Raw genomic sequence first — 12,286 nt, 5'->3', positions numbered from 1 at the left:
GTGTCTGTTATACTCCCGTCTCTGTTGGAGGGTGAAACCGAGTGGCGGCCTCGGAGATATGATAGTTGTAGATGACCAGCAGGTGCCTGGATTTATCATATTTGTGCCCTGCACTAAGCTGACATAAGAGGTGATTTAGAGAAGCTGACCCGAGTTAGTGGCAGCTGTGAGAGGGATTGAACCTGGTCGTAATCACAAATTCCAGCTCCTCGTACAGCTGCCGCAACTGGACTAGCTTCCTTCGTGGACTCATTGCAGGACTCAAATATGGGTGTACAGGGTCCCTTATGACTCCTGCACCCTTTGCACAACAAGGTCGTAACACTACTGAGGTCGTCAGTCTGTTTATCTTACAACAGCCAGTTCCAACAGCTGGGTATGAATCGCCAGCCACGTTCTAGAGAAAAGACAATTATAACGAGCGACAACACATAGAGGGTCGAGGTATAAGAACATAAGAACATAAGAAATAAAGGAAGCTGCAAGAAGCGACCAGGCTTACACGTGACAGTCCCCGTATGAAATATACCTACCTATTTCCACCAATCATCGCCATCCATAAACCCGCCTAATCTTCTCTTAAAGCTCCCTAATGTCTTAGCACTAACAACATGATTACTGAGTCCGTTCCACTCATCTACCACTCTATTTGAGAACCAATTTCTTCCTATCTCTCTCTCTTAAACCTAAATTTTTCAAGCTTGAACCCATTATTTCTTGTTCTATCCTGGTTGCTGATCCTAAGAATTTTGTTTACATCCCCCTTGTTATAACCCTTATACCACTTAAAGATTTCTATCAAGTCCCCCTTCTTAACCTACGTTTCTCTAAAGAATGTAAATGTAACAGCTTCAATCTCGCCTTGTAAGGAATACTCCTCATCCCCTGTATCCTTTTAGTCATTCTCTTCTGTACTGATTCTAATAGACTTATATCTTTCCTGTAGTGTGGGGACCAGAACTGCGCAGCGTAGTCTAGATGAAGTCTGACCAGCGCCAAGTATAACTTTAATATTACTTCGGGCCTTCTATTTTTAACACTCCTAAAAATGAATCCTAATACCCTAATTGCCCTGTTTCTGGCCTCTATGCATTGTTTTCCTAGACGGAGTTCAGAGCTAACTATAACTCCTAAATCTTTATCGTACCCTGTACCTACCAGAGTTTCGTTGTTTATTGTGTACCTACTGTGTGGGTTTCCTCTACCTACGCAAAGTACTTTGCATTTGTTGATATTAGACTGCATTTGCCATCTGTCCGTCCATTCATTCATCCTATCTAAATCTGCCTGCAAGACGATGGCATCCGATTCTGGCCTAATTAATCTACTTATCTTTCTGTCATCCGCAAATTTACTAACATTACTACTAATTCCACTATCCAAGTCATTGATATATATTAAAAACAACAATGGCCCTAATACTGATCCCTGTGGCATCCCGCTAATTACATACCCCCACTCGGATTTAGAACCATTTATTTCAACTATTTATCGCTTGTCGCTTAGCCATGACCTTATCCAGCCTAACACCTTCCCATCTATCCCGTGTGATCTAACCTTTCTCAAGAGCCTTTGATGGGGTACCTTGTCAAATGCTTTACTAAAGTTCAGATATAAGATGTCATAACTACCTTACCTCATAAAACCCTGTTGTACTAAACCCTCAGTAACAAATCCTCCCGCTGTACAACGACATGTTATATCTCTCTCCGAGTATTGTTATTTACTTTTTCATTATCACTGTTTCTTGAACACAATAGGCAGCCGCTCCTGGATGGCAGATCTTGTCAGGGCCTGCGGAGGGAGCAAAATTCACCACACAGCTATTCACTTATATATATATATATATATATATATATATATATATATATATATATATATATATATATATATATATATATATATATATATATATTTTTTTTTTTTTTTTTATGTAGGAAGGATACTGGCCAAGGGCAACAAAAATCTAATAAAAAAAAATGCCCACTGAAATGCCAGTCCCTAAAAGGGTCAAAGCAGTGGTCAAAAATTGGTGGATAAGTGTCTTGAAACCTCCCTCTTGAAGGAATTCAAGTCATAGGAAGGTGGAAATACAGAAGCAGGCAAGGAATTCCAGAGTTTACCAGAGAAAGGGATGAATGATTGAGAATACTGGTTAACTCTTGCGTTAGAGAGGTGGACAGAATAGGAGTGAGAGAAAGATGAAAGTCTTGTGCAGCGAGGCCGCGGAAGGAGGGGAGGCATGCAGTTAGCAAGATCAGAAGAGCAGTTAGCATGAAAATAGCGGTAGAAGACAGCTAGAGATGCAACATTGCGGCGGTGAGAGAGAGGCTGAAGACAGTCAGTTAGAGGAGAGGAGTTGATGAGACGAAAAGCTTTTGATTCCACCCTGTCTAGAACAGCAGTATGAGTGGAACCCCCCCAGACATGTGAAGCATACTCCATACATGGACGGATAAGGCCCTTGTACAGAGTTAGCAGCTGGGGGGGTGAGAAAAACTGGCGGAGACGTCTCAGAACACCTAACTTCATAGAAGCTGTTTTAGCTAGAGATGAGATGTGAAGTTTCCAGTTCAGATTATAAGTAAAGGACAGACCAAGGATGTTCAGTGTAGAAGAGGGGGATAGTTGAGTGTCATTGAAGAAGAGGGGATAGTTGTCTGGAAGATTGTGTCGAGTTGATAGATGGAGGAATTGAGTTTTTGAGGCATTGAACAATACCAAGTTTGCTCTGCCCCAATCAGAAATTTTAGAAAGATCAGAAGTCAGGCGTTCTGTGGCTTCCCTGCGTGATATGTTTACCTCCTGAAGGGTTGGACGTCTATGAAAAGACGTGGAAAAGTGCAGGGTGGTATCATCAGCATAGGAGTGGATAGGACAAGAAGTTTGGTTTAGAAGATCATTAATGAATAATAAGAAGAGAGTGGGTGACAGGACAGAACCCTGAGGAACACCACTGTTAATAGATTTAGGAGAAGAACAGTGACCGTCTACCACAGCAGCAATAGAACGGTCAGAAAGGAAACTTGAGATGAAGTTACAGAGAGAAGGATAGAAACCGTAGGAGGGTAGTTTGGAAATCAAAGCTTTGTGCCAGACTCTATCAAAGGCTTTTGATATGTCCAAGGCAACAGCAAAAGTTTCACCAAAGTCTCTAAAAGAGGATGACCAAGACTCAGTAAGGAAAGCCAGAAGATCACCAGTAGAGCGGCCTTGACGGAACCCATACTGGCGATCAGATAGAAGGTTGTGAAGTGATAGATGTTTAAGAATCTTCCTGTTGAGGATAGATTCAAAAACTTTAGATAAGCAGGAAATTAAAGCAATAGGACGGTAGTTTGAGGGATTAGAGCGGTCACCCTTTTTAGGAACAGGTTGAATGTAGGCAAACTTCCACAGACAGAGCTGAAAGAGTTTGACTAGGCAAGGTGCAAGCACGGAGGCACAGTTTCGGAGAACAATAGGAGGGACCCCATCAGGTCCATAAGCCTTCTGAGGGTTTAGGCCAGCGAGGGCATGGAAAACATCATTACGAAGAATTTTAATACGAGGCATGAAGTAGTCAGAGGGTGGAGGAGAGGGAGGAACAAGCCCAGAATCGTCCAAGGTAGAGTTTTTAGCAAAGGTTTGAGCAAAGAGTTCAGCTTTAGAAATAGATGTGATAGCAGTGGTGCCATCTGGTTGAAGTAGAGGAGGGAAAGAAGAAGAAGCAAAGTTATTGGAGATATTTTTGGCTAGATGCCAGAAATCACGAGGGGAGTTAGATCTTGAAAGGTTTTGACATTTTCTGTTAATGAAGGAGTTTTTGGCTAGTTGGAGAACAGACTTGGCATGGTTCCGGGCAGAAATATAAAGTGCATGAGATTCTGGTGAAGGAAGGCTTAAGTACCTTTTGTGGGCCACCTCTCTATCATGTATAGCACGAGAACAAGCTGTGTTAAACCAAGGTTTAGAAGGTTTAGGACGAGAAAAAGAGTGAGGAATGTACGCCTCCATGCCAGACACTATCACCTCTGTTATGCGCTCAGCACACAAAGACGGGTCTCTGACACGGAAGCAGTAGTCATTCCAAGGAAAATCAGCAAAATACCGCCTCAGGTCCCCCCAACTAGCAGAGGCAAAACGCCAGAGGCACCTTCGCTTAGGGGGATCCTGAGGAGGGATTGGAGTGATAGGACAAGATAAAGATATGAGATTGTGATCGGAGGAGCCCAACGGAGAAGAAAGGGTGACAGCATAAGCAGAAGGATTAGAGGTCAGGAAAAGGTCAAGAATGTTGGGCGTATCTCCAAGACGGTCAGGAATACGAGTAGGGTGTTGCACCAATTGCTCTAGGTCATGGAGGATAGCAAAGTTGTAGGCTAGTTCACCAGGATGGTCAGTGAAGGGAGAGGAAAGCCAAAGCTGGTGGTGAACATTGAAGTCTCCAAGAATGGAGATCTCTGCAAAAGGGAAGAGGGTCAGAATGTGCTCCACTTTGGAAGTTAAGTAGTCAAAGAATTTCTTATAGTCAGAGGAATTAGGTGAGAGGTATACAGCACAGATAAATTTAGTATGAGAATGACTCTGTAGTCGTAGCCAGATGGTGGAAAACTCGGAAGATTCAAGAGCGTGGGCACGAGAGCAGGTTAAGTCATTGCGCACATAAACGCAGCATCCAGCTTTGGATCGAAAATGAGGATAGAGAAAGTAGGAGGGAACAGAAAAGGGGCTACTGTCAGTTGCCTCAGACACCTGAGTTTCAGTGAGGAAAAGAAGATGAGGTTTAGAAGAGGAGAGGTGGTGTTCTACAGATTGAAAATTAGATCTTAGACCGCGAATGTTGCAGAAGTTAATGAAGAAAAAGTTGAGGGGGGTGTCAAGACACTTAGGGTCGTCGACGGAAAGGCAGTCCGACCTGGGGACATTTATGGTCCCCTCCCCAGATGGGGACTCCGAGGCTGGTGTAGGAGTCGCCATGATTTAAAAATTTTTGGAGTGAAGGGTGTGTGTGTTATTAGGTGCTTGTAGTTTTGTGTGGAGGAAGAGAGTTGTCTTTAGAGGGCAGGCTGTGACTACCCCCTTGTGTTGTGAGACACAAAGGGAAACGTTCAGTGAGGTCACAGCTGGGTTTAATGATAAGTTCACAGCACCCCCTGAACAGTGCTTTACACCTCACTGGGAGTAATTATCGTTTCGGCAGGTGTCTACTGCCTCCTCCTACTATATATATATATATATATATATATATATATATATATATATATATATATATATATATATATATATATATATATATATATATATATATATATATATATATATATATATATATATATATATATATATATATATATATATATATATATATATATATATATATATATATATATATATATATATTTATTTATTTATTTATTTATTTATTTATTTATTTATTTATTTATTTATTTATTTATAAGGCCCTCGCGGCTGTATAGAATTATTTTCTTATTAAACATTCATACAATAAAACATCTCTTGAGGCATCAATAACTAAAATTATAGAGATGTTATTCATCCATGTACAGAAATACTGTGAATTGCAAACCATATGTGTTTGTAAACACACGCACAGGTAATATCACATCTTATGTAAGCTTGAAGGTGATTGGCTGTTCCCCGCCACTAGAAACCTCTGGCGGTTACCAGCTGCAGTAGCTCTCATATCCTACCAGGCCGCTACTATGTCGTTGCTGAATAGCGATTTACTAGCTCTAGTAACGGTATTGTAACTTGGCCCTCATAAGTGGGCCTAGCTGGCAAGTTTGATGAATCAGTGTCCAAAGCGACGCCTCGATTCACTGCATAAATAACAACCTCCCCAGCGTGTCCAGTGATTCCACAGCTACTGAGGGGAGGGTTAAAGAATCCGAAATCATGCATGAGCAGAAAAGGTAATCTAAATGACCTTATCATATTGAGCGGAAAGTGCTCCCTCACATGAAAATGATGACATAAATTGATTTATTCGCATACATACAACGTGATGTCAGTAATATGTCTTAAAATGTAATCCATTGGCCTGCCTTAGTATTTGCTGGCTATAATACAGGGCTGCAATGCCCGATAATATGACGAAATGACAGAGATGGATGGAGTACACTGAATCCCCCAATGTAACTGTAATAGCTGTCAGCATTAAATTTAACACATTTTTATTCATCTTGGACCTTCTAGTCCTTATTTTTCATTATCACTGTTTCTTGAACACAATAGGCAGCCGTTCATCTAGACTGCAGTGGTTCTCAAACTTTTTCATGAGCGACCCTATTTGGAGCATTTCATTCCTTCGCGACCCAGAGTAAAGTAAAAAGAAATAAAATGTACAATGATATATACACTTTATTTTGGAAAAAAAAAATAATAATGTGTACAGCTTGTGTACAGCAGTCAGAGACACCATTACGTGGGGCCCAGGAGGAGGGAGGTGGGGGGAAGATGAACATACATAACAAAAGTAATTTGTGGTTAAAGAAGAATAATTCAATTAAGTAACTGAAATACACTGAAACACTGAAAGCATGATAATGTTCCTGTGTCCCTGCGACCCATTAAAATTGATCTCGCGACCCAACTTTGGGTCGCGACTCATAGTTTGAGAACCACTGATCTAGGGTCATTTGGTAATCTTTACGTTGCAGCATGTATCTTACTTCTTAATGTAGCATTCCGAAGTGGCGGAATGTGCGAAGCAACAAGAGAACATGAAATCGTTCCACATAGGAAAAGAAAAAAAAAAAAATCAAGAAGCACTCTCAGGAATCACCCTCAGCAATATATATATATATATATATATATATATATATATATATATATATATATATATATATATATATATATATATATATATATATATATATATATATATATCGATAATCGTTCCACGTAAATGCTTAGTGAAGTGGTTTTTGTCATAACAGTAAATCAGAACATTATTATCTGACTGGGGCTAATGATATCTGACCCACATATGGGCCACTTACACTTATTGTAATAAATATGTCGCAGATGGGAAATGACCCAGCTGACAACGAAATGGGGGAGCATATATATATATATATATATATATATATATATATATATATATATATATATATATATATATATATATATATATATATATATATATATATATATATATATATATATTGGTTGAAGGTCATGGGAAGCTCTGCATTTTGCATTTTCTTAACGACTTTCTCTTTATTCCTTTCGTGTGTTGTGTGATGACATCTTTATAATGTGTCATCTCTGCCATGTCTCGATTTCGGGTCCGTGACCCTTCTTTAGTGCCTGCGGTGGGATGCTTCACTCTCGATGTTTGGGGACAGGATGAGTGAGTAGTGGATATAGAGAGAGAGAGAGAGAGAGAGAGAGAGAGAGAGAGAGAGAGAGAGAGAGAGAGAGAGAGAGAGAGAGAGAGAGAGAGAGAGAGAGATCTATTGCTGTAAAAAATACTCGTTTGACTATGGAAGTGGGTCACATCTCCAGAGTTTAAAATCTCTAATCCTGAATCCTCGATGAAAAAAGGGAATAAAAGACCGCGATGGTTGACAGCATTATCCCACAAAGGATTGCGACCATCGAAGTCATCCAATAAAAGAAAAGGAGACGGAAAAGCATTTTAAAAATTCCCTCAAAATAGTAATATTCAAGATTCTAAACTTCAGAATCTTGAATATTACTATTTTGAGGGAATTTTCAGGGAAGCTTCAGGAAGAAACTTCCATTTGCCGGTTAACCTGACTAGGTACCTTACTTGGGCGGTGAGGTTTATCTGCTTGTTGGAGCAGAAACCTAAGATTGAGTTACTGGTGTGGGAATATATACCTGCACACGAGTCTCTGAAACTCGTGAAAAGATCGGAGGAGGAGCATTCCTCAACAAAGACGGTATGGTATCTATCTTGGAGGAAGACCTATTGGGAAAAGGAGCAGAGGCCCTCTATGGGCTGATTACACAATCTTTTGGTAACGTTCCCAACAAAGAGCCTTACCAAGTTAGTAACAGGCATTACTAAGGTTTCGATCATAATTCACAGTTGGTTGCGGACATCCCTAAGTTAGTGACGATCATACCAAAACAAATATCCCTGATTCAGTAATGTTGGTATGCCGGAGCGGCGGGAAATGTAAACACTGAATCAGCTGAGCATGTCAGACACGTGATATTCAGGATGAACGCTCCACGGGAAAAGGGAACACCACTCACTTATGAGCAAAAAATAACTCTTGTAGGCCTCATTAGAAAAAAAAAAAATGAACCAGTATTAGATAAAAGAACCGATCACGCCAGCACAGAAAACAAGAGAGATGCGTGGAAACGTCACTGATGCCTTCAATGCATACCCGCTGGTGGTTCCCTAAAGCACCGCTCATCTGAGGCGCGCCTGGGAGTACACAAGGAACAAGTAAGTACTAAATGAACATTTCAATTCCTTGATCTATCTATTAACATGGATTTAGTGACTTCGTAATAACTGTCTGTAAAAGGGAATTACCGTGAGTGAGTTCCCCCTTAACCTCTGGCCTTTCGTATATTCTAGTCATTCCCCTCTCACTAATTTCAGATACCAAAGCATTTTATCTTCCAGTTTTTATATAATTCGTTCCCTTTCACAAACTGCACATACCATTATGTCATCTCATATTGTTCCTCTCCCATTACATACCATTACTTTACATAAGTTATGTAAATATGTTTCAGGGTCAAGGCAGGCCAATTTAAAAAGGAAGTACGCGCAACTGGGGGAGGTCCACCCCCTACACCTCCAAAATATGATACTCTGACAGAGGAGGTCAGGAGCATAATTGCCTTTGAGTTAAACTGCAGTGAAATGCAGTACCACAATGAGCTTTCACACCTGCCACCTAGCCTCACACCATAAACTTATGTTACCTCGCTCATTCTGCTGCAAGAAGGTGAAGTTGGTAAGATACTTTATTCTTCCTTGGTAAAACATTTTAGATACTCTTCCTTATATATATATATATATATATATATATATATATATATATATATATATATATATATATATATATATATATATATATATATATATATATATATATATATATGAGAGAGAGAGAGAGAGAGAGACTTAATTTTTTGGCATATGTGATTAGAAATGCACATGTATGTGTCAGTATTAATTAGTAGATATCTTGTTATTGATTATTGATATTTCTTAGTATGAAGGTATTGAGAATCAAGCAATTCCTGCATGCTAGTCATCATGTGCTATATTATTTAATTATGCATAGAGTGCATTTCTGTTGTGTACTCCATAGCAGCTTTCTGAAGGTCTATTCTCTTTATCAGCTTATTTTCTTTAATTAAAGCATTTTTCTTGTAGAATGGATTGTGGATGAAGAAGAGGCTGAGGAACTCTCCCAACTGACTGTCAGCCAGATGTCATTAAATAAGCAATCTCTACAGGAGCAGTTATGTGGTAGTCTGACACCAAGTCACACTACCAGCAGAAGGATGGGTAAAAAAAAAAAAAAAAAAAAAAACTGGTAAGAGACGAAATCCATTTAATGTGAGTGGCAACACTCATGAAGAATAAATGAAAAAAATTCTGCAAAATAATGCTGAAAAGCTTGAAGCACAGATTAATGCTTTACAAAGCATAGGGACAATGTGTGCTGCTGTTCCTAACATGTGTGCCAAAGTGATTGAAGATATTGATTAAAAAAAAAAAAAACACTGAACACACACACACACACACACACACACACACACACACACACACACACACACAGACAGAAAGAAAATAAATTTATATTGTCAGGAAAAAGGATATGCATTTTGTTAGGGGAAAGGAAGTTTATATTGTTAGGAGAAAGGAAATTTATTTTGTTAGAGGAAAGGATGTGTATTTTGTTAGGAGAAAGGAAATTTATTTTGTTAGGGGAAAGGACATGTATTTTGTTAGGAGGAAGAAAATTCATTTTGTTAGGGGAAAGGATGTCTCTGTATTTTGTTAGGAGAAAGGAAATTAATTTTGTTAGATGAAAGGAAATTTATTTTGTTAGGGGAAAAGAAATTTTTCTTTGTTAGTAGACAGTAAATATTTTTTTTTCATGGGAATGGAAATCAGTTTGTTAGGTAAAAGGAGATTGGTATTGTTAGGGGAAAGGAAATTTATTTTATTCTTTTAACAGATTTTTATATGGTTAGTCATGGTTAAGTAAAACCATATTTATTTTATATTATTTATTTGTGTTTTATTAATTAATAAATTTCTTAACAAATGATTCTTTATCCTCCTAACTTTAATGTACACTGGTGTTCTTGGCTTATGAGCATAAAAATGTAATAAAAAAAAAAAGGCCAATGGCAAGACTATTCCTCCTCCCCCCCCAAAAAAAGTTATTTAAAAGTGCAGTAAATCATGTATAAACTGATTTTTACCACAAAATGTTTAGCATAGTGTTTGCTTTATCTTAACTTACACTAAGGTGGTGTGCTTCTATAGACTTTGGTGACCATGGAATGCCACATATCTCTCTGTCTCAGATTAATGGTAGCAGATGTTTACCATTAACAAATGTACCACTAAAGTCACAAAAGAATTACAAATTTTGTTCTCACAAGTGATGAGTAGGTTGTATGCCATGTTTGCCATAGTAATCAAAATAAAGAAAATAGGTTTTTTTTTTTTTTTTTGCTCAGATAGAATGTTGTCTGCAAGTCAAATATTTGTGTGCTGAGTACCATTCCATCTGTACCTATTTTTCACCTGAATGTACCAGTTATATCATGAAAATATATGTACTGTTATATGGTTGTGCTAAATCACACAGTTATAAACACATTTTTCATCAACTGCTGAGTGATCTCAAATGACCTATATATAATAGTTCTTAACTTTAATTGCAGATTTAGTGAAGTAGAGAAACAGGAGTAAACACACTGGTTTAAAGTTACATATTGACATAAAAATAAATAAATGAAAAAAAAAAAATGAAAAAAATCAACTGGATGTACTGAAAGACAAAATTAGAACCAAGTTTCTACCACAGCATTTCTCACTTGTGTGCCACAACCTGCACTTACAGCTCCATCATTGCCATCATTATCATCTTCGACGTCATCATCAGCATCATGAACATCATCACCATCTTCCAAGGGTATCTTCCAGTTTACTGCAATATTATGCAGTACAGCACAATCCATGAGGGTCCTAATTGATGTCTGAAGCTCTGTACAGAGTGGTGTTTTCAAACAGGCAAAATGATTCTTTAAGACACCAAAGGATCTTTTCACAAAATTTCCTGTTGCAACCTAAGTTGCATTATAGTTTCTTTTTCAGTCTGTGGATTCTGTGTTGGGGTCAGCAGATATAAACGACATAGATAGCCACTATCCCCCAAGTAAATACATCCCTCTGTAATTTCCTTGTTCAAGGGTGGTACAAATATGAGAGTTTTAAAAAATCCTAGCATCATGCACACTACCCAGCCAACTGCAAATAACATTAGTAAAATTTAAATTGCAATCACATATAGCCTGGACATTCAATGACATGAAATCCTTCCTACATCTATAATATTCAGCATGATCTCCTCTGGGATTTCTAATGGGTATATGTGTGCAAGGACTCCCAGCATTCCTTTAGTATTGTAAAAATCTCTCACCTTGTAAAAATCTCTTACCTTTCCCATGCTTCATCCGTGTCTGGAAATTTAATGCGAGTTGGTGCCAAAAAAGCGGTCATCTTTGTTATGCATTTCACAAACCAACACACAGGAGTTGCTGACATTTCACAGCAATCAGCAACACAAAATGGAAAGCTACCTGTAACAAGGAAGCAAAGTGTTGCTAGGAGCAGACATGGGCATGATTAAAAAAAAATTGTGCTTTGATTTTGATATGGTCTGGAATACTTTTGATTGTGATTAAATTATGATTACTTTAGTTTTGCCATTTTTTCTTTTTTTTTTCTTTTTGTGCATGATTAGGAATAAATTATGATTATAATCACATTTTGCTGTGATTATTTATAAAAAAAAAAAAGATAATGATTAGCAATGATTAAGTACAATGCCTAAATAGGTAGCAAACTATTAGGTGCACTGTTCCATATATGGGCATAGTAATATAACCATTTAAATCACTTACTAACTAATGGTATTAAAATCATACATTGTCTGTAAGAGTTTTTGTTTTGTTTTTGCTTTACAATACATAATACATTACTTCTATGAATTTATTTCAAATCATGATCACAGGCTTCCACAGTAATAATGAAAACAACGTA

The 12,286-nt window shown here is 38.1% G+C and overlaps 1 long non-coding RNA gene across 1 annotated transcript; it reads left to right on the top strand.

Annotated features, from left to right (window-relative positions):
* Positions 1-7,764: 7,764 nt before the first annotated feature.
* On the top strand, positions 7,765-9,770 carry LOC135090828 (uncharacterized). Its single transcript, XR_010262132.1, has 3 exons — positions 7,765-8,431; positions 8,728-8,951; positions 9,377-9,770. It is a non-coding gene; the product is annotated as an uncharacterized LOC135090828 (long non-coding RNA).
* The last annotated feature ends 2,516 nt before the right edge of the window (positions 9,771-12,286 follow it).

Source organism: Scylla paramamosain, chromosome 36 (assembly GCF_035594125.1).
Source record: "Scylla paramamosain isolate STU-SP2022 chromosome 36, ASM3559412v1, whole genome shotgun sequence".
NCBI classification, from domain to species: domain Eukaryota; kingdom Metazoa; phylum Arthropoda; class Malacostraca; order Decapoda; family Portunidae; genus Scylla; species Scylla paramamosain.
The sequence above is the reverse complement of the archived record's forward strand: the minus strand, read 5'-3'. Positions and strand labels throughout refer to the sequence as shown.